Source organism: Anser anser, assembly GCF_964211835.1.
Source record: "Anser anser genome assembly, chromosome: 17".
Lineage (NCBI taxonomy): Eukaryota > Metazoa > Chordata > Aves > Anseriformes > Anatidae > Anser > Anser anser.
The window spans coordinates 7,592,111-7,613,678 of record NC_139738.1 but is presented as its reverse complement, the minus strand read 5'-3'; the positions used below and the strand labels follow the sequence as shown (position 1 = coordinate 7,613,678).

Genomic DNA, 21,568 nt, shown 5'->3' with positions numbered 1-21,568 from the left:
GATTTGGGATTCACCCACCTTCACCTTGCAACAATTCTGCTGCACAGCGTGGGTGTGGGGCATCACCTCTGAGAGTGTTTTTTCCCCCTTTTTTTTCCCCCAGAGTATGTTGTTGGGAAGGAAAATTGAAGTCTTGAAGAGCACCAATGCCCAAGAGTGAAGCTGCATCCAGCACCTCCCGTTACCACTGCCCTATGGCTGTTTAATGGCTTATAAGGGCTTTTTTTGGCAGAACATTGGTTTTGATGGGTAGACACTGTATGGAAGCCCAGCTCCGGGCTGTAGGGTGCATGGATCTAGCTGAATCCCTTCTGGCTTGCCCAGAAACACCCTCCTGCTCCCAAATACCTTGCTGGCTGGGTGCTCTGGGTGCAGTCCCAGCACGAGCAGGCTCCAGCTCTGCAGGATGGCCAGGAACAAAGAAATCCTCCACCTGCAACCCCTCGAGATCTCCTCCCACTCATGCCGGAAATCTGGGGCTGAAATGAAGCAACAGGTCCCCGGGGCAAGGGGAAGCACGGAGGAGCAGGGCCGGCGGCAGGATGAGGCCCTGGGGGCTGCAGGGTGTGCGGGGATGCTCCAGCCGCTGCCTGGCTGCTCGCTGCTCGTGCAGGAGGCACGGGCATGCCGTGACGGGGCAGCGCGTTTTCATGATGGGCAGCTGCTTCGTCCTTCCCGGGCTATTTTTGTCTCGTTCCTTAAGCAAATGTTATTTAAATTGCTTTCTCCGGGCCAGTTTACTCCTGTCTTTATTTCCCTGTCACTCTGATCTGCCTTTAAACTGGCTTTAAGGCTGGTGGCTACCCGAGCTTAAACTCTCCCGAAGGCTTATCCCTCCCACCCTCGAATTTTGACAACCCTTTCAAGGCACGCAACCATTCCGCGTCTCTTTCTTTCCCAGATAATGAGATTAATTACAACCAGATATGTGTTCTCCGCGATGCTTGTGGAGGAACTGCTTATGTATTTTGACTGCTTTGCTTTCCCGTCCCCTCTCTCTTTGTCTTTGTGCTCCTTAATAGTTCTGTCTGCAGTCTAATTAGCACTCAGGGGGTAATTGGGGCTGGTGCTTTGGGGGCGATGGTGGCGCAAACCTGCGAGGCTTGTAGATGGGGTAGTGAGACAATTTTGTAAATGGGCACTGAGCAAACAGCCCTTGCCATGCTGCCGGAGGGATGCCGGAGGGATGGAAAAGCCGACCCATAGCGGTGCTATTCCCAAATGCCTCACCGGGCTACAGGGCCACGTAGCACATTTGTCCCCTCCGAACCTTGATATTTGCAGTGCAGAGGAGCCCAGCTTTCCACCCTGTCCTTGCACACCTTAGGGCACTGATGGCAGTGCTGATCGCTGGCTTCTCGTTAGGGCTCGAGCCTGGGACATTTCTCCTCTTGTTGCCAGCATCAAAGCTGCATACAGCTGGGGAGGAGGTTAGCCGGTCCGTCCGTAATTACAGGGCCAGAGCCCATGTGAACATCAAACCATTAGTCTAATTTGACTATCTAACAAGGAGCTGTGATGTTTTATGCATGGTGCCTAATTTTACCCTCGCAATCTCCTGCTATATTTAACATCATTAATCATTGATTCCCATGGGGTTGGAACCCTGATTAGTGTCAGATGTATTATGGGAGGAAAGGGATTTAAAATAAACCCCCTTTCCGTTCTCCTGGGGGAGATGAAGCCGGTTCACCAGCGTGGAGCTGCCAGTCCTTGCCTAGGTTGAGCCTGCAGAAGTGGCTGGAAGAAAATGCCATTCTCAATGCCATTATCTGGGGGGGTGGAAAGAAAGAAAGAAAAAAAAAAACAAAAAACAAGAACGTGCAAGGCAGGGGGACGGAAGAGCAAGAGCTGGGCAATCCATGCAGGCATCGCAAGCTGGCGGGGCTGCTGCTGTGAGGAGATGGGATGGGAGATGAACCCTTGCTCCAGCACAGCACGGCTCATCTCCCCGACCGTGCCTCGCTAATTAAACACAGCTCCCGCGGATGTGAGATGGCGCCGGCTCCTCGCAGGTAGAGCTTGCAAAGCTGGAGGGCATCCAAGAGAAGAGGCACGAGCTGAGCCGTGGCTGCTTTTTCCACAGCCACCCTGTCTGCTCCCAGGGTGCAGGCGGGACGCTTTCCCCCTCTTCGCTCCCTGCCCGAATCTTATTAGCTCTGTTTACGTGGCAGGGATGTCAAGCGATTAATTTTTAATGGCTTGGTTTATTGCGTGTTTGAACGGTTTATTGAGTAATTCCCACATTTAAGTGATTAATTCCCCAGAGTTGGGAGCGACTGGTTAGTTTTACATTAATCAGGCCGTCTGCATGCCAAGGGAGGGACAATCGATCAATCCCCAGTGCCAGCAAAAGTGATGTTAAAATACCTCAAGGTGCAACGAGGTTAAGGGAAAGGAGTAATTAAGGCTCCACGTCCCCTTTGCAAAGCTGGTGCCCGGCCAACAGCTGGTCTCTCCACTCCGTCCTCCTGTTCCCAACGCAAAACAAACCCCGCTAATTAATTTGGAGGCTCGTTGGAGTCCCAGCTCTTGTAGCTCTGTAGGGTTTTATAGGGTTGAGAGTGATTTGGAGTGAGAAACGTGCATGGGGAAGATGTTGGGCTATGGGCAAACATGGCAGAAAGGGAGGGTGCTGTGATGTGCAAGACACCACGTAGTCACTCCTCTCCACCCACTGCTGCCTTCAGAGCCTCCAAAGGCTGAGCTGAGACTGATGCAAAACCCCTTCAAGGTGAAGCGTTTGATGCTGGCTCGGGGGACAGGCAGCCACCGCCACCTGCAAGGATCTGCTCTGCCCAGATGCTCCCGGGGGCAGGCAAGTGGCTCGTGCTGTGCCGCAGCAGATGGCGGGTTGCTTGGGGAAACACCAAAGGCAGGTCCGGGCACAGGGGGTTCCCCAGGCAGTCCATCAGACCTGGTGCTTTCCCTCCGTGCACCCAGCGATGAGACCTGGCTGGCGTCCCAGAGCCTCCCGCACCTTGCGGAGTCGCCCAGCTCCCGCTTTGCTCCACCACATTTGGCCCGAGGGCCTTGTTTCCCGTTCCTTCCCACCCTTTCATCTCCATCCCCTGCTATTCAGCATCAGGGCAGATCTCTCCTTTCCCACACATCATTTTTTAACCCAAGCACTGAAAGACCCACCTGTGAAGGAGGTGGGAAGGGAGCAAACAGGTGTTGTGCAGCAAATCCCGGGCTGCTGCAAGAGCTGCCGGGCTGGCAAATAAAACAAATGAAGCGCTTTTTAATATTTTTTTTATTTATTTTTTTTTCTTTTTTACACGTCCGCATGGAAAAGGAGCCGTTTGCTGCCAGCCAGGCAGATGCAAGCTGCTAATGATGGCTCCCGATGGCGCAGGGAGCTGCTGTCTCCTGCCTCATCAAAGCGGGCGGTGGCGAGCTCGGCTCCGCCGAGGTATTTTTAGCAAAGGCTTTGCGCTCGCACTGTGACTTGAGACGTGCGTCTTTGGCCCCCGAGAGAGCAACAAAGCTGTTTTTTCGCAAGGGATAGGTGGAGATCAATGCCTTAATGGTTAAAAAAAAAAGGGCTTTTGGGGCCCTACCCCTACACTGTGCAAGGGCTGTGTTGGAAATGCAGTTTTGCCTCCTGGTACAGGAGGATGGAGGGATGGTTTTTGTCATTTCCAGCTAGGACATAATTGTTGGTTTGGGGAGCGGTGAGTACAGCAAAGCCTCCTGATTCCTCCCTCTTCAAATCACCAGGTTATCATCTCCTTAAGACTTCACTTTTCCTCTTCTCTCCTCCTGCCTTGTGCGGCCGGGCTTTCCCCAGGAGTGGAGCAGGGATTTATGGGGTGTGGAGCGATACTTTCACTCCTACCTGGAGCCTTTGCAAAGCAATGTTCAGCCTTTAGAGCAAAACAGAGGAAACCCTGGTGATTTTATGAGGTGCACAAAATGAATTGAACTGCATGGAAGAAATCCTTCTCTTTTTGCTGTTACTGTCAGCAGCTGGGGCCAGGTCACCCACTTGTTTATTTAAGCACTGGGAAAGGCTGATACATCTTGCTCCAGGCTTGAAAATTCATCCCCATTAGCATCTCTGCTCTTGTTTGAACAGTCTGCAGCAGCAGTTAATAGTGCTGGCATTGATGGTGTGACTGTAGCTCATCAGGGGACTGGCTGCATGAGTGCTCTGCAAGCAAATGTGCTTCCAGCCAGAATCAGGTGCAACCTCCTTGCCCCAAATCTGCTCCTTTTGACCCCATTTTGGCACTGTGGCTTGCCCCATTGTGTTCTTGCTTGGTTCGTGGCCAAGGTCTTCCTGCTGTGACATCCTGTGTGCACCGTGGGGATGCACCTGGGGACATGCATGGTGCAGTGGGATCCTGCACCCAGTTGGGTGCTGCTTTGCCACCAGCATGCTCCATTACCCATTTCCTGCAAAACTGCCCCAAACTGGGAGCACCGACCCTTGTGGCTAGCGGGCCTGAGCGCACAAGTCCTGGACTTAGGTGAGCTGGTGGCTTCCCAGCCCACCCCAGCATGGGCTGCACCCTGATGGGGTCAGGAAGCGATTTTTGCACCCCAGGCTGGCAATTACTTTTGCATTTAGCAAAATGCGCGTGGAAATAACCCATATTGTGTTGCACCAGTGCACAGGCATGTAGTAAACTGGGCAGAGCACAGAGTGCTTGGCTGCATCCTCGATCTCAGACCACACGGGTGAGACACAGAAAGGGTGTTTAGCCTTCAGTGGCAGGCTTCAGTGCTCTTGCACTGCCAGGTTCAGCAGGAAAGGCTTGGGTTGGGGGAGAAAAGGGAGGAAAAAAATAAAAATCCCTTGCAATTTCTCCAGGGAAGGAAAAAAAGAGAAGGAGGGGAGAGGGGAGGAAAAAAAATTAGCAAAACAAGGGATGGAATCACATCCTCCCAAAGCACAGATGGTGCAATTAGAGGACAGATCCTTCGCTGAAGATGATGCCACTCAAGGAAAGCAAACAGTCCTGTGGGGGGTCCTTTCTCTTCTTTAAAATGCTGCCAGCAGCATGTAATTCCTTGATGGAAATTGTATATTTAAGTACTTAGGACAGTTACAGAGGACATGGCCAAGATAAATGAATTCTTTTGCCCTAAAACGTTCAGGGCGGCTGCAGAAAACTCTGTCCTCCTGCTTATCCACCAGGTCCACACCTGTCCCCACCGTGGTGATGCCTTGAGCTTGTTATGTCTCCGCCCTGATGCTTTGCAAGAGGAGAAAACCCCAAAGCAGGCTTTGCATCCCTACAACGCAGCCGGATCTTTTGGCCTTTTTTCCTCCTTTTTCTCCACATATTTGGGGTAGCCAGTCCTGGTGCACAGGGCGCTGGGTGGGGATGCAAGGGGAGGGCAATACAGTGTCCTCGGGGTGCACCACGCAAACGGAGAGCAGAGATGGACCCCTGCAGGTGATTTCAGGAGGGCAAAACCCAAGGAAAAGAGAGCATCTCCACCCAAATGAAAGCCTGCAGATGGATTTCGGGTTCAGGGTAACAGCTCCACCTCCCCTCTCGCCTCTTCCTGGGTCGCTGATTCGGGCTCTGGAGACCAGAAACAATTTCCAAACGCTTTAAATTAAGCACTTCTTATATGAGAGTTTAATTACCACATTATAGGACAGTTACTGGGCATTAGGATTTTTTTTTAATAATTATTAATATCATATTAAACAATGAATTATCGTGAACAATTAGAATTAATTACATTTCTCCAAGTTAATTAAATTATTCCTATAGCAGGGAGATGAGTCTGCTCCACCATAAAAATTAGTGTCCCTAATGGGAGTTGAATAACAAGTCACTGGCAGGAGCTAGGATGGGTTTGGTGCTCCCAGATTTTGTGTCTTGGCTCTTCCCCAGTCTTATTCCCATGTCATCCCAGTGTCCTGCTGGTGTGGACTTGGAGAAGGTTTTTTTTTTTCATCTCTTTCACCAAGAAAACTTTAAAAGCTGATATCTCTGCTGAGTTTCATAGGAAAGGGGATTTTTTTAGTAAATGTTTTTAACTGAGCTGCTGGAGGCAGGGTGTGAGCAGATGTGAAGACAGCAGAAGCAGGAGCAGGGCAGCAGTCCATGGGAACACATTTGCAGCCCCAAACACCCCTAATTTGGGCAGTTTGACCCCACACATAACACAGGCTTGGATTTTCCCAGACCAGCCTTGCTTTGGACAATTGCTCTTCATCAGAATGCCCTGGGGTTATTTGGGGAGGCTCAAAACTCCCCACAAAAACAATTTCCCAGTGCAGGAGCATGGCAACATTGCACCCCCTGGCCCCTGCTTTGCACTGGCTCCTGCGCCCTTGCAGAGGCTTTGCTTCCTGTTACATGTACTAAAATTAAATTAATTAATTAAGTAAAACCCCAATTTATGTCCTGCTTGCGATGTTCAGGGGGGAATCTGCCTTTGCTGCACCTCCTTGCACAGAACACACATGCACTGGGATAAACCCATTTGACCTTCCCCGCGTTTGGCCGTAATGACAGTTATCCTCCATCATTGCTTGGAAATAACTCGCCGTCATTACGTGCCTTCTTGCAATTTTCCCCCATTTACCCAATGGGCTAGCTGGGCGTGGATGGGATGTAATGGCTTTATTTTATTTTATTTTATTTTTCTCCCTTCTTTGGCTCATGTAGGGCAGCGGAGGTTGCTTAACCCTTTGTGGGCCCCTGGGGTTTGCAATTTCCATCCCATAACGTGATGCTCTGGCTCTTCCCACCCTACTCCACCATCAACTTCTGCTGTTTTGTGCAGCCTCAAATGACCCCAGGGCTCCTGGCCTCAGTTAAAGTTTCTCTTTGGGAACAGCTCCTGCGCGTTGTTTTTTTTTTTTTCCCCTTTTCTGAATAAATTTGCAACAGGGTCCAGGAGTGAAAGAGAAAAGCTGCAAGCAGCAAAAAAAAAGAGATTTCTTTCTCTTTAAGACTATAATCCCCTGAGATGGAGCAGTGCAACTGTCGACAGGATGGGATGCTGCTGCAGATGAATTAAGCACTTTTTTTGGGGTATATTCAGTAGCCTGGGGGTGTTGCAGCCCCCAAACCAGCCTGCTTTTGGCTAATGTGGTGCCTTGCTCAGAACTGCCCTTGCTGCTGGGCTTACCCCCTGCCCTGAATGTATTTACTTCAAGGGCTTTCTTGGTGAATGACTTGCTTGAAGTTGCTCCTGGATTTGCCCCATCTGTAATGTTCCCATTATGCAGACAAGGGGAAAGAAAAAAAAAAAAAAAAGGGGCCTTCCCAAAAGGCACATAAATGCTGAAAATCTCACTCATTGAACTCATAAAGTGATCCAGCAAAGCACTTAAGCACCTCCGTGGTGATGCTAATGCCGCTGCTGCAATTAGCAAGGACTAAATACATAAATTGCTGCTGGATCTGGCCATTGTCCCCTCTCCGCTGCTCCACTTGCCGAATTACAGCTGCCCAAAAATGAAGCCACTCTCCTGAGCGGGAACAGGAGCACATCCTCATGCCCAAGAGCAAGGCTGCCCTTGTTTTACAGCCTGACCTATTTGTTTCCTCCTGTTGAACAAGGTGAGCATCGTGCTCCTATTTACGTTGGTGTCACTGAGGCGGTGACACGAGTCGGAGCCAGCCTGGGGAAATGAACAACAAAAAAAAATCTCTGTTAATAAAGTGCCGGGCGTGCTTGGTTGGCAAATGTTGGCTTTATTTCAGCCAAACATAGCAATATGGTATTTTTTATTTTGCAAAGGGGAGGTGGGTGGGTTGCAATGCAGCAGGGAGGGAGAAAAATTTATTTTATTTTATGCAAGAAAATTCCTTAGGTTTCCTGCTCCCCTTTATAGTGCTGAGACGGAGGGTGGGGGGGGGGAGAAGCACGCTGCCTGTTAGGCTCTCTGCACAGTTCCCTGCTTTATCCCCATTTACGCTGGATTTGTCCCTTTGCTGTGCTGGGCACCTTGAATTTGTGTGCTGTGCTCTCCTTGACCTGCCGGCTGCAATATTGGGGAAAAGAGCGGCTGAATGATGACCTCCCTGATCCCTGCACCCAGCTGGAGGAGCTGAGCCCCATGTGGGGCAGGTTCGGGTGCTGGGTTTGAGCTCTGCAGGAGCTGGAAATCCTCCATGGGGCGTCGGCAAAAAGTAGGGCGCGGGTCCTGCTGCGGAGCAGCCGAGCTTTGCACCTTCCCCTTGGTCTTCATATTTTCCTCGTGGTGTTTTTGGTGGTTTTTTTTTGGTCTTTTCCTCCTCGTTTTTGCACTTTCCCCTGGTCTACAGGCAGCCTGGGGTAGGGGTTGCAGCTCGTTGCCCCCAGCTGTGGCCATCACCTGCGGCTCCCTGGGGCTGGGTGGGTGGCAGAGGCTCTTGCTGTTGGTGCCCTGGGGCTTTTTTCCCCCAAATTGATGGTGTGTGCTGCTTTGGGAGAGAGGAGAGGTAGAGTGTGGTCCCAGCCTGCTTTACCCTGCGCCCTGGAGGAGACAAAGTCCTGGTGTACTCTGTTTTGGAGAGGGGAAGCTGAGGCCTTCACCCACGGGAGCCTCCCAAGGCCATGGATTCCTGGTATGTTCCTCTAAAAAACTAGTATTATTTAGGACTGGGGTCTTTCGGAGAATTTTGTGAGTGGGATTTTTTTTTTGTACGGCTTTTTGTCACATATGAATTTGAGAGAGGGGCCTGTGCTCTGCAGGGCCTTTGGAGAAGGTGAACGTGAGGAAGGAGGGTGTGCTTTGACCCTTACCTCGCTGGGATGGTTTTAGCATTGCCTGTATGTCCTGCTGCCTTCCAGTCCCTACAGCTGCTGTTGGGGGGATTGTTTTTAGCATTGAAGCATTAAACGCAGGGAAAGGGCAGTAGAAATCAGTACTGAAGGGCTTTCCAACCTGAGCCAGGGGTGGGACTGACCCTGTTCTTTGCAGCCCTAAAACAATCCCCGTGGCTGCTCGGCATCCCAGGGCGAGGGCTTTTCCCCTGCAATTCCTGGCAATGATGTAAACAGGGTTGTTGCTGGCAATTTTTGGTTGCCGCGCTCAGTATTTTGCGATCCCCAGCTGCCATCCATAGGTCTGGGGTTGTTCTCTTCCTATGGGGCTTGGCTGGGGTCAGTGTTAGGGGGTTCAGGCCGCCTGCCGGAGCTGCTCCGCACCTCCCAGCCTGCTCCCCAGCTTTTCAGAGCCGCTCGAATACATCCTTCGCCTGTGGTGCCTGGTGGATGGGGCACAGGAGGGGCCGGGGCCAGGTGGGGTGGGAGGACACGTGTGCCCTGCTACGTTTTGTGGCAGTGCCATATGCCTGGCTGTCACCTGGGGGCATGTTTCTCATGAATGTGAGGCGTGTGTATTGGATTTGGGGGGAACAAGCTTGAAATAGGGTCTGTGGTGGCTGTGGGTCATTCCCACGTCCCATCCAGCACGAGCTGTTGCACCATGATCGAAGCCTGGTTCCGGAGTCAAGCCCTGAACCCCCAGACCTGCGGTTTGGGTTCCCCTACACCCTATAATACTAATATCCTGCTTTTGGGGCTCTGCTGTACTTCACCCTCCTGCCTGGCCTGATGAGCAGCTTCATTGGCAGGTGCCGTACTTGGGGCGCTGCGCCGCGCTCGGCCTTCACTCTTGACCTCAATACTCGAGGGAGCATCGGGTCCTGTCCTGCTCGGCACCCCTTGGCCTCATCCTGCAGCCTCACCTTGCTCTCAGGGCTCCAACAGGTGAGCACCAGCTCTCCCATGCCCTGCTTGTGGTGCCTTGCACCAGCCCAGACCTGCCACGCGTGCAAAAAAAACCTGCAGCAACTGGGGGAGGCTGGGTAGGAGGAAGACCACCCTTTTGGACCCAGTTTCATAATCCAGTTGCCAGGCAAGGTGCAAACGTTGTGCAAAATGGATTTATTTTTTTTCTATGAAATTCACGGCAGGACAGGGAAACAAAGAGGTGGCTTCGCTAAGCAGTGCTTAAGCAGGGCCCGGTGGGATGGAGCTCGGCTCATTGATTGCAGCGGGTGTTTCATGTGCAAGCCTCTTGCCTTTGAAAACTCGATCAAAGAGGCAGGTCTGCTCTGCGGCAGGGGGATTTGCTTTGCCTAGAGGTCTCTTTTACCAAGAATTTACTTGTTGGGACTTTTACCAAGCCAACGTGTAAAGTGCAGCAGGCGCAGGGCGTTGTCTCACTACGCATCAGGGCTCCTTGTGTTTGCATGCTGGTGCACCCTTCACCAGCCTCTGATTTGTAACTTAAAGGCTTGAATATTGGGCTGCTAGGGAGAAAAATGGTGCATTTTCTGCAGATTTAGGTCCCTTCTCTGCCTGCTGGCAATGCAAGCTATTGCTCCTGGACTGGAGAACACCCTGGGGAATAGACAGCCAGGAACCAGCCGTGCCATTTGGAGCTATTGCTTCAAGCTTAATTTGTTTCCCTAATGCACATGAGGGTAAATGGAAAGAAACGTAGCAGTGCGGGTTTGCAGAAGGAAAGTCACAGGACTTCTGCAAATGGGGAGGGAAGAGTAACAGATGGGGGAGTCCTGAGGTCTCTGTAAGCTGATGGAGGCATTATGACATCATGTGCCCAATTAGTGGTTTGTTTTTTTTCCCCTAAACAGCAGGGTGCTGGGGAACTGGGTGTACTGGGGACTTAATGCAGGCTGGTGTCAAACTTATCCGAACTACGTGGTCTGGTTTAAGGGTAATACTTTGAGGAAAAAAGCTAAAGCTATTTTTCCTGAGAAGATAACTGTCCTTCTTCAGTGCCATTTGTATGTCTCTTTGCAAATCTGCATTATCAAGTTATTTTTCCTCTCCCGCTTCGCATCCTGGCACTGACGGAGCAGGACAGCAGAATTGTGGGGCCAGCTGCCCTTTCCTCCCCATTTATACTGCCTGTGCCCATTGATCCCCTCTGTGCTTTCCTCTTCTTCTCTTCCCCTGTATCTCTCCCAAACGCCATGTACTGTGCTGCTAGATCAGCAGGGGCACAGGTATGCAGGCATGGGTGGAGTTAATTTATAGGCAGCTGTTCTCATCTCACCCTTGACCGCTAACATCTATCAGCGCTTGCACCCTAGGATTTGCAGTGCCCTGCCTTGTCTGCTTTCTCCCCTTCTGTAGTTTAAGTGTTTTATACCAATGCTCCTCGGTTCCTGGACTGAATTGCTCACTTCAAGTACTAACTGGGTGATGGCAGGAAATAAATGCAAGAACCAGGCTTTTAAAGAGGGAAAGAAAGCGTTATTTCATTAAATTAAAATCCAGCAGTGTAAATACACTTTTGTTATCAGCCAGGAAAGTGCAGACAAGGCAAAAGTGTCTTTTAAATATGAGCGTGCCTTTATCTGGAGGTCTGCACGCAGGGCCGGGGGGGGAATGGGAATTGTGGCTGTCAGAGCTGGTGCTGCTGAAGCGTGGGGAAAGCATTCTCCACCAGGGCTTTCTCCTATGGGGTCTGGGAAAATATGGATGTTCCCATACTTGTCCATCTCCCTGGTGCTGAAGGAAAAGCAAGCATTTGGCATTGCTCAAGGTGGCCGCAGAATGATGCTATGCTTTAATTTAGGTGCAGTTTGGGAGTCGTGTTGTTTGTGGGGTGTTTCCAGCCTCCTTCAGCTCTTCCCTTTCCCTTTCGCCCTCTGCATTTTGAGTTTTTTTGCCGCTCCCTCTCGATGGCTGCAGTTGAGCGAGGAGGAGCTCTCTCCCTGCTGCAGTTGTACATGTGGCTGTGGCGGTGATATTACCACCGGGGCTGGAGGTGGTGGCTGGGCTGTCTGTCTGTCTGTCTGGGTGGAGACGTCGGGGTCTGGGAGCTCGGGAAGGCGGAGAGAGAAACCAGGCTGCTTCCCCTTCCCCACCTGCATTACCTGCTGCTGTTTTGGTTGCCTCGGGGGGCATCTCTGGTGGGACAGACTTGCCTTCTTTGCCCATCTAGCCACCTGACCCCATCTTGCTCCTGGGTTTTGGGTTCCCCATTGAATGTGGGCCGGTTGCAACCATAACAAACGCTCCATAAAGATCTCTTCCCAAAGCAGAGCCGGCCCCGGGGCACCCTCTGGGTGCAGGATCCGTGCCAGCCGGGAGTGGAGAAGGGCTGCTTTGCCCAGCCTGCTTCTGGGGGAAGAAATAAACAGTCCCTTTGGATGCGCCGCTTCATGCGGTAAGTGGGTTAGCGGCGGCTTGGTGGGAATTAGCTGGGCTGGGAGATAACAAGGAAGAACAGCTGCACGCAGAGGGTCTCCCCGTTTATCTTCCAGCTCGGGTGCGTTTTGGTTGAATTCCCAAGGTTTTCTCTGCAATCACAAGGGGGAGAAACTTGCATCTCTCTTCCCAAAGCCTGAGACGCTGGCGTGATGATGAGATGCCAGGAGCTGAAGCCTTAAAAACATCGTAATCACGAGAGCTGTCAAACAGCGCATTAAAGTAAAGAATTACAAGCGTGGAGAGTTCCCAGCTCCGCGCACTTTTTAGCTTAAAACAATTTTTCATACCAAAAAAAAAAAAAAAAAAAACAAACACAGATTCAATAGATTGTTACCGGCTCCACTCACAACCCTTTTTACGCCTAAATAACCCCTTAAAAAAATTCATTAAAGTCTTATTGCGGTGCCTGAGCCATTGTGCTGAAAGTGAGCTGGGCTGCATCGACGTGTTCAGGAGGATGCAGAGTCAGCGGCGAGGTGGGGGCTTGCAGGCATTGCCAGGAGAAAGGCAAGAGGGGGGTGCAGGGGGCAAAAGGGCCAGAAGGTTTGGTCCTGAATGGGTTTGCAGGGGGTTTCCAGCCTGTTCATAGCCCCAAGCCTGCCCCGTAACGTCTGTCTGCATGCGCAGCGCCCGAGGACCAGCGCGTCCCCTGTCAGAGAGCAGGGATGCCACTGCACTCAGTCAGGAGGGAAAAGCTGGGGTTTGGGGCATTTCTAAGCCATAATGGATCTTTCTCCAAGTCTTTGTGGTCACAGAGCAGAACAACGCGATGACAGAAAGCCTCAGACATGTTTGGAAGCTGTTAAATTTCTGAAAACAATCTTTTGATTTGGGAGGAAGGAGAGCAGCTTAAACGCTGTCGGTGTGTTCGAAAGATTTTTCCGCCGAGTGCCTTTGTACAGGTGGGGAAGGGTGATTGACTGACAGCAGCGTTACTTTGAAGACGTTTTCGAGTGATTGCAATAGATTTTTATGTTCCGAAATTGTCAAAATGGAGCAGCTTTGTAGTCGCAAATGATTTGCTTTGGAAATCTAAGCCGGTTATGGGAGGAAATTGAAATCATGAATGCGCAGGACAGTGCCAGGAGCTAGCATGCCTCTAAGTGATGCAAATCCATCACCCACCGGGGCCCTTGGTGCACGGCTGGCCTTACCCGAAGGCTCACGGGTGACCCTGCACCCTCTTCTCAGGGCTGCTTCAGGTGACGACGGCGTCTTCCTGACACCAAAAGCCCTGGCTCGGTGTGTGTGTGGCCTTTTGGTCTCCACGGGTGGCAGCATTGTTGGCAAATGTCCCGGGGAGGTGGCTGCTTCCCCGCGGGCTGTGCACCCAGCCTGGTTATCTGTGTCTCAGTTTGGGGACGTTTCTGGTCATGGCAGGGCTGGGAGCAGTGTCAGCCGTGCCGTTCCATCCCCCTGCAGCCGTCCAGCTTTGCTGTGCATTGCCCATTCCTGTGGTTTTATTTTTATTTTATTTTTTTTGCAGGAAATGCGTTTACTAGTGCTGTTTGCAAGCCTACTTGGGGGCAGTAGTCATGCACTTACCTCCTGCACCAGGATTTTGCCCCAAAAACTTTTTCCTCTCCTTTTCCCAGCAGAAAGAGGTTTGCTGGTGCTCTGAGAGCTGAAAATTGCCTGCGTTGTGCTTGCACCACGAACAATGATGACACCAGAGCTGATGTGGGAAACTCCCAACTTGTAATCTTCCCTGTTCTGGTGGGGGCAAAAAAAAATCTGTGAAATCCTGCAAATTGGCTCATGTTTCACTAGAAAGGGGTGAGCAGCAGCGACAACGGCCCTTTTGCCAATGCTATTGGGTTTCTGCACGTGATTTTGGGGAAGAGGTGGCTGAAAGTGGTGCATTGAGGGGGGAAGTTTTGAATTGCTGAGCCCATTAGTTTCTCTTGCTTTACAATGAAAAATGTCTCTAGTTTAAAAAATAAAATAAAATGGAATCTCTTTTGGATAAATGATCTGGGAAAGAGTAAGAAATAACAATCTTTCTTAACAGATGCACTATCGTTGAGCTGGTGGTTTGTGAGCAGGAAAAATGGCAAAATTTGCTAAACAGGGCTCAGTAGGTCACACTGGAGGTTGCTCCCATCCACATGCCGAGGAAGGCTGCTCATGCATCAGAAATGCTGGCAGAAATCATTGGGAAGACGTTACAGCCCCAAACCACGAAGCCAGGCAGCAGCAACGATCTGCCTGCTTTTGTTTTGCCCCAAAGTCTCAGCTCCCCTCACAGAAAGCTCTGTGCAACTGGGCCCAAGAGTGGTGATTTAGTGTTCAGCCCTTGGAAAGGCTCCTGGGTCAGCCCGAGCATCTCTCTCTCCTGCTCAGCCTCTGATTTCTGGGAAGGAAAGAAGGGGAGAAATAATCCTCCCCATTTAAGGGATAAACCTGTTAATGGGGTCAGGGGCTTCAGGAGGACACAGGCACACCATGGGATGTGCAGATGCTGCAGTGCAGCCCCTATCCCTGCCCGCACCAAGGTCATTAACGACACTTTAGAAGCATCCTTCCTCTCTGTGTATGCTAAAGAAATGGGGAAAATAAATGAAAACGAAATGTGAGGCTCTTGAGTACAAGTGGTGCTAGGCGAAGCCCCTTTCGAGGCTGTTTTCCTCCATCTCGAGTGCGTGGGATTTGCACGGCTGTTGGCTGTACCCGCTCTGCGTGATGTGGATTTAAATGGCTTTGGGGAGAGGAGAAGTTTGGGGGTGAAGTGCTAAGATCTGGAGAATAATAAAGGGCTGGTGCTGCCTGGGGCACTGTACCCATCGTGTTACATCTCTCCTTTCCACCTCATCCCATGCCTGTCCATTTTTAAAAATTTTTTTTGTCCAATATTTTGCAGACATCCTTGTGCTGCACTTAGTGCCAGTAACCCCACAAAAATAAGAGAGATTTCCTTGTAGGAAGGGAAAACTTTGCTTGTGTCGGAGCATCACTTTTTGGAGCCAGTGCAAACACTTTTTCCCAGCCAAGACCTGCTTTATTTCCACGTTCTTTACCATTATTTAACCTTTTTCCTCTGTTCTTCGGCGACATAGCTGTTTGTCAAATACATTTCACCATGCTCTGCTCTGACACTGCTGGATGTCACGGATGGCCTTAAGGCTGCATTTCCCTGTCCTCAGTGAGGCCACCTCTCCTTTTCCAGGTGACAACCCCCTTCCCACCCAGCTGCCTGTGTGCAGAAGCAGATTTTGGGCCACGGGATCCCCGCTCCAGCGACGCCGCGTCCTGCTGCACATCTTGCGCGTAAATTATTCACGCCGCTCGCAAGCTGCTCCGTGCAGCCCGGAGTCGTCCTGCGGTTGATTTTAAGGCGTGGTGACAGGTCGAGGACTGGATCAGTAGCGTTAATACACGAGCACGGGGCACGCGGCGCCAGCGGAGCAGATGTCGGGTAAGTCACAGCGTGTTAACGCTGCGATGAGGCATCGCGGTGACGCTGCTGAGATGATGCCACCTTGGAGAGCAAACGGGGCGTAGTGGCAATTAAGGATGCTCCGTGCTGCTTCTCCCATGAGCATCTCCATCGGTTCTGTTAAACCTCGTCCAGGACCCGCTCCGGGATGCTGCAGGAGATGGGATGCTCTTTGCCTGGTTTTTGGTGCCTGGAGTGAAGTTGTCGGTACCCGTGCAGGTTGTGCCTCTTTTCTCAAAGATCAGCACAGAGAAATAAATGCCTTCAGGGTGCCGTTAGCTTGTGCTGGTGTAAAGCAAGAAAGCAAAGATAAAGGATGTCTCCTTTTTTCCTCCTTGACTGTTAAGGTGGTGAAGGTCATGGCCAAGATGTGAATACCTAAAAAACATCTCGGGTGGTGAAGATGAAGCCCACCTTGGGTTTCAATTTGGTTGGATGCCAGACTGGCCAGAAAGTCAGGAAGAAAAAGGCCTGATCCCTTTACTGCCTGCAAGCTGCCTTACCCGACTTGCACCTTTGCAAGGAGTGAGTCAACTGGAAGCAAAGCCTCGGACTTGGGTTCAAAGCCAAAATCAGGTTCTGTCACCGCCAAGCTCAGAAATGTTTGTGGGGTCTTTGCTCCCATCGTAGCACGGGGGTTCTCTTTGCAGCCTTCCCACCCTGCCAAAAAAGCAAACAAATAAACAAACAGGCAAACAAACAACAAAAACCCAACCCCCAAAACAACGGGGTTACTTGAAACCTCATGCAGGATGGCTGCATTTTTTTCCAGCTCCTTTGCAAGGGCCAGGATCCCATCCGCAGTGAGAAATGGGTGGCGTGCTCACCCACATGCAGGGGCCCCTTCAGCCTCTCCAGTTGCTTTTGGGGGTGCCCGCAGAGGTCCCAGGGTCTCGCTGGGGGCCGAGGCAGCTTTGCACCTGGCAGGAAGGGATTCGAGGAGGCGGCAGCAAAAGCTCAGCCAGCATGCCAAAATCCTCATTAATTGCATGAGCTTGGCAGTATATAAATATGAAACTTGGACAAAGACAGCTTTTTTTTTTTTTTCTGTCTGTTCCCCCCGTCGCCAAAGTACAATCAATTTCTCCAGAGTAAGTAAGAGCATCTATATATAGCCATGGGGAGATGCTGAAGTGTTGCAAAAGGCTCTGCTCAGGCGGCAGTGTGCACTCACCAGGCGTGGAGGAAAACCCCCAGGAGCTGGGAACGTGGGGCTCAAGTCCCTTTTCTGTGTACACCGGCTCTGTGAAGGCGGCTGTGCATCCTCCTGCACCCAAGGCGGTGCCTCTTCGCTCTGCTATAGGAAGATAAAGGAGCCCAACAGCTCCTGGTTTGAAGGAAGTTGAAGGGTACTTTTTGCTTTTTTTTTTGGTTTTCAAAAAGGATTTTTATTTAAAATGGTTATCTATGAAAAGCAGGAGCCCATAAGAGGGTTAATGACTCGGTCACTGGTTCCCCGCGAGCCAGCAATAACCTGATAAATCGCTGAGTACACTCAGGCTCGCATCGCCCGAGTCCCAGCTCAGGCTATTTCCTGTGTGGTGGAGACCTCTGAGTAGGTCATTACTGCCTAATTACTGCCTAAACGCTCTCATTTGTCCTCCCGTTGTCAGCCCGGCCACGGCAGACGTTCCTCCTGGCCTCCTGTGTTTCTCAGACCTTAAAAAAAAAAAAAAATGGTGAAGAAAGATAGAAGCAAGGCTTTTTTTCCCCCATATTGCAAAGAAAACTCCTTCCACTCCAGCATGTGCTGGCACCCGGCTTTTTCCTTCGTTACAAGCCGGGGGGATGAGCACGACGCATCTTGGGTGCTTGCAGCAGAGCTCGTCCCTTCTCCTTGCCTCTGCTGTTGCATTTGGTGGCTTGGTCGTGAGCGCCCATCGCTTGCTCCCGCAGCCGAAAGCACGGCCACTTCAGCATCTTCCCCAGCCTTGGGCTGTTTGGGCAGAGCGTCAGGCTTCGGGTGCGTCCTGGAATTTGTTTTCTCTTTCCTTTTATTCCCGCCCCCCCACACACCCCGGTCCCTCTCTCCTCGCTGCTGTTTTTCTGCTCGCGGCCCTGGTTGTCGTCGCTCGGTGACAAGTTGATGAAAGCTGCTCCAAAAAGAGGGTGAGGAGACAGATTGGTGCGGAGAGGAGGAGGAGGAGGGAGGGGAGAAAGGCCGAGGCGTCGAGATGCCACTTGGCTGCCGATGTTATTCGACTGCATCTCTTCCGTGCTTAAGCGCACGCTGTGACTAATCCCCTCCTCCATTTGCGGTGCCTTTTCCTATTTTTATATATATATGTTAAATTTTACACACCTTAAATTTATATATATATTTGTTAAATATATAATATGTGCATCTCTCTCTATATATATGCGCAAGTGGCACCCATGTGATGTGGGGACAGGACAGACCTGGCTCTGGGCTGATCCCTTACTCATGGCAAAATGCAGCACAAGTGTAGCCAACAGGGCTGCTGCAGGTAAAATACCAGGAAAAATAGATTTATTTTTTTCCTGAAAATATTGTGGGTTTTCCTTCTTCCCTCCTCCCCGAGACAGTAAGAGCTTTGCAGGCCAAGTTAAAGCTTTTTTTTTTTTTTTTTTTCTTTTTTAGTTAATAACTAAGTTCTTTGTGTAAGCTCAGCCATGGAAAATGTTTTTTAGGACCCAACAGTTTTGGGGTTTCTAGCAGTGGGGCAAAACCTGCAGGGAACTGCAATCAGGTCCATGGAATTATTCTCCTTATGCTTTCCTTGGAAATGGCTTGGTGCGATGCTTTTGCAAAGGGTTGGGTTTCTCTCGGCACGGGAGCGGGAGGCAGATGAAGCAGAGAAATGCAGCTTATCGTACTTCTTTTTTTTTTTTCCCCCTTTCTTCTTACCTTGCACTTCCTCCAAGCTGTCGTTGGCAGCAGCCTCCTCCCCAAAGGCAGCGGCACCTGTCTCCAGGATTATTTTTACAATCTCTTTTTGGCAGCGGCGTCTCCTCCCGCACAAAAGCCTTTCCTATAAATAACTCCCGGCTGCGCTCACTCCCCCTCCCTCTGCGTCACTTCATCTTGCCTTCATCTATCCCTGGGCTGCGGGGACGAGTTGTTTCCAGAGCCCAGAGCAGGACTTCGTCTTATCCACCGCCCTCGTGAGCGCTTGGAATGGGCTGCATCCGAGGCTTGCGTGGGGTACCCTGTCACTGGTTCACGTGAGGAATACAGCGCATTGATTATCTCCCCCAACCCCGTTATTACTAAATTAGTGTAGATGCATTCCCTCTCTTTGCATCCTCTCTGATGCTCCAAAGGCCGGGCAGCTCCACCCTTAAGCTTTCCCCCCCATCCGGGAATTGCCAAGTCCTGCAATTCTGACCTCAAAAAGGACAAAGCTGAGCTTTTCCTGAAGGAGGACGCGCGTTTGGCGCTTTTCAGCCCTTTCTGTCCACCTCAGAGCCTGGCTCGAGTAAGTGAGAGGGGAAAAAGCTGCATCACCCCCTGCACGTGCATTGTGAAAGTGACCCCTTGCCCCACGGGAGTATTTTGGATTTTGCACGTAGGATAAATCCGGATTCAGGCCCTGGAAACATTGCACTGGTTACCCACACCTCCACCCTGTGCTGCCAAAAATCGAGGGCAGACAAAAGGCAAATGCCCTGGGGAGGGGCACGAAACCTCCCATGGGTTGCAACCGTGGTTTTTATTTGGGATTTTTGATGAGATTTGCTGGGAAGGTGGGGGGGCACAGTCGGTAATGAAATGCTGCTCACGCGCCCTAATGAAGTGCCAAAAGACTCGGTGCAGGGCTCACGGCAAATTAGATGTGGATTATTGGAGCAATGAGAATTGAACGACCCGAGATGTTATCAGAGGGGCCGAGTAGGTGTCTCCTTGCCTTACAGCACCCAGCGGCCTGAGTTTAATCACCTGCAGTGGAGCAAAAGGTGCGCCCTCCCCCCCGCCCCATCCCAGAAGTTGCGCTTTTGGGTTGCACGATGCCTGAGTGCGTGTCGCGCGTGTTTGCGAGCAAGCAGTGCCGCTTTGTTGCGTTTGCGCACGCTTCAACCTTTCCCCTTCCAGTGCGTCAAGGTGCTAGTCGCATCCTGCTTGCTACAGGGATTGCCCCCTTTCTCCTTCGCAGCCTCCCCCCAAATGCCTGTGAGCTCTGCCCCCCGAGGGCAAGTCGGAGCTTGGTGTCCCCTCCGCTGTAACGCGGGCTCAGGGCTCATTAGAACGCCAGCCCCGTCAGCAGAGAATAAGCAGATTTAATTAAACGTAACCTTCCCTTCAGCAAGAAAATAAACCATGTTCTCCTCATAGAACAATTAGTATTTACAGCCCCCCCTTTACGGTGCTTCCTCCCCCCCCCCCCCACCTTTTTAATACTCTCCTTTATTATCCCTGGCTGGGAACAGGCATCGTTTCATTTCCATAAATTAGCATGGGGAACTGGGGGTGGAGGAAGAGCAAGAAATATAAAGGAAAGAGCAGGGGGAAAACGGATGGGCTGAGGAAGCTCTGGGGACAAGTGATGCTATCAGCCCCCTCCCAGGATGGCGGTTTGGGGGGGTTTCTCCCCTTTAAGCGACGGCTGGAGCAAAGCTGGGAAAATGCTGTTTTTAAGTAATGAACTCGATAGTGAGGAAGAAACAACGCCTCTCGGCGGCTGGAGGAGGGAGCTGGCAGGAGGAGGTGGGAAACGAGGATTTTTATTTATTTTTTTTTTAAAGTTCACCCAGTCCCTGGTGTTTTGCAGGAGATAAAAGCTTTCGGCGGCCTGGGCAGGGAGCCAAAATCCGTGTTTATCTGCACACAGATATAAAATTCGATCTGCGCAACAGCCGCTAATTCCTCTTTGTTCGCGGGGACGACCCGGCAGCGTCTCCGCGCCAAGGAAATGTCAACTCGCTGAAACGCCGGCAGGCACCGCGAGGAAAACCCCTTCGGCAACGCCACCTCCAAGGTCGAGCTTGAGGGAGGGCGTGAGCCCAAACTTGCTGCTTCAGAGGTGTTTTGTGGCCAGGCTGGCGTGTCCTGGGGGTTTTGGTGAATCCCCGTCACACGAGCGTCACCCGGGCAGAGGGGGATGCTGAGCATCGAGGGCCGCGGTGGTCCCATCTATCAGGTGTGCGTCTGGGTGGTGCGAGTGCAACAAGCCAGGTTTATCCTCGTTGGAGGTGTGTTGAGTACGAGTGACTTATGTCCTCATTCGGACATGTGGAAGCGGGTGGGCGAGGCTGGCTCCCAAAGCTGCTCTGCCCTGACCTGAAAAAAAATCCTCTTTAATGTCATCGCAAAGTTGACCTGCTTTGCCGGAAGATTTCACGGCTAATTGCTGTTAATGGATTAGTTTCAAGATCTGGGATCTTGCATTTTATTCTCAGTTTCCAAAGCAGCTATGCTGTCGTTGCAGGATGTGCTGGATTCGTCCCCATGGATTCACCAAGCTCCTTGTTCCCCAGTTTTTGGGTCTCAGGCTGGAGCTGGTGCATCAGTGCTGGGGCTCCTCTGGAAGGATGCTGTCGCATCGCCTTCGCGTGATGCCCCCATGTAAAATATTTGCGACCACAAAACATTCATGACTTCTGCTTTTGAGATGTCCTTCCAGACATCTGAGCTGGATGTGGCGCTGTGGGCTGCTGCTTTCTTGGGTAGTCTTCCTCCCGATGGTGGTTTCCAGGGGTTAAGAGCTGGGGCTTGGCGCTCAGGGAGCGGTGGGGTGATGCTGCCTCTGCCCCTCAAGCCTGCCTGTTGCCACCGGCTGCCTGTAGCCGAAGCGTCTTTGCATATCTGATGGCTCCATGCAAAGGCGTCACGGACTGCAGTGCACCTCTGGACGAGGACAGGCTGTGTCCAAGTCCCATATAACCCTGCTGAGAGGTCCACGCTACCGACAACAACCCGGTGAAAAGCTCCCAGACGAGCAGCTCGGAGGCTTTTCTGTCGCTGCATTAGTTGTTCGCTTCCACTTAAAAAAAAAAAACACTCAGCGGGTGGAAAGTGCT

General features: G+C 51.4%; 1 long non-coding RNA gene across 1 annotated transcript; it reads left to right on the top strand.

Annotated features, from left to right (window-relative positions):
• Positions 1-8,336: 8,336 nt before the first annotated feature.
• LOC310883100 lies at positions 8,337-17,239 on the top strand. The gene is made up of 4 exons (XR_014573324.1): positions 8,337-8,528; positions 9,540-9,675; positions 11,985-12,109; positions 15,320-17,239. It is a non-coding gene; the product is annotated as an uncharacterized lncRNA (long non-coding RNA).
• The last annotated feature ends 4,329 nt before the right edge of the window (positions 17,240-21,568 follow it).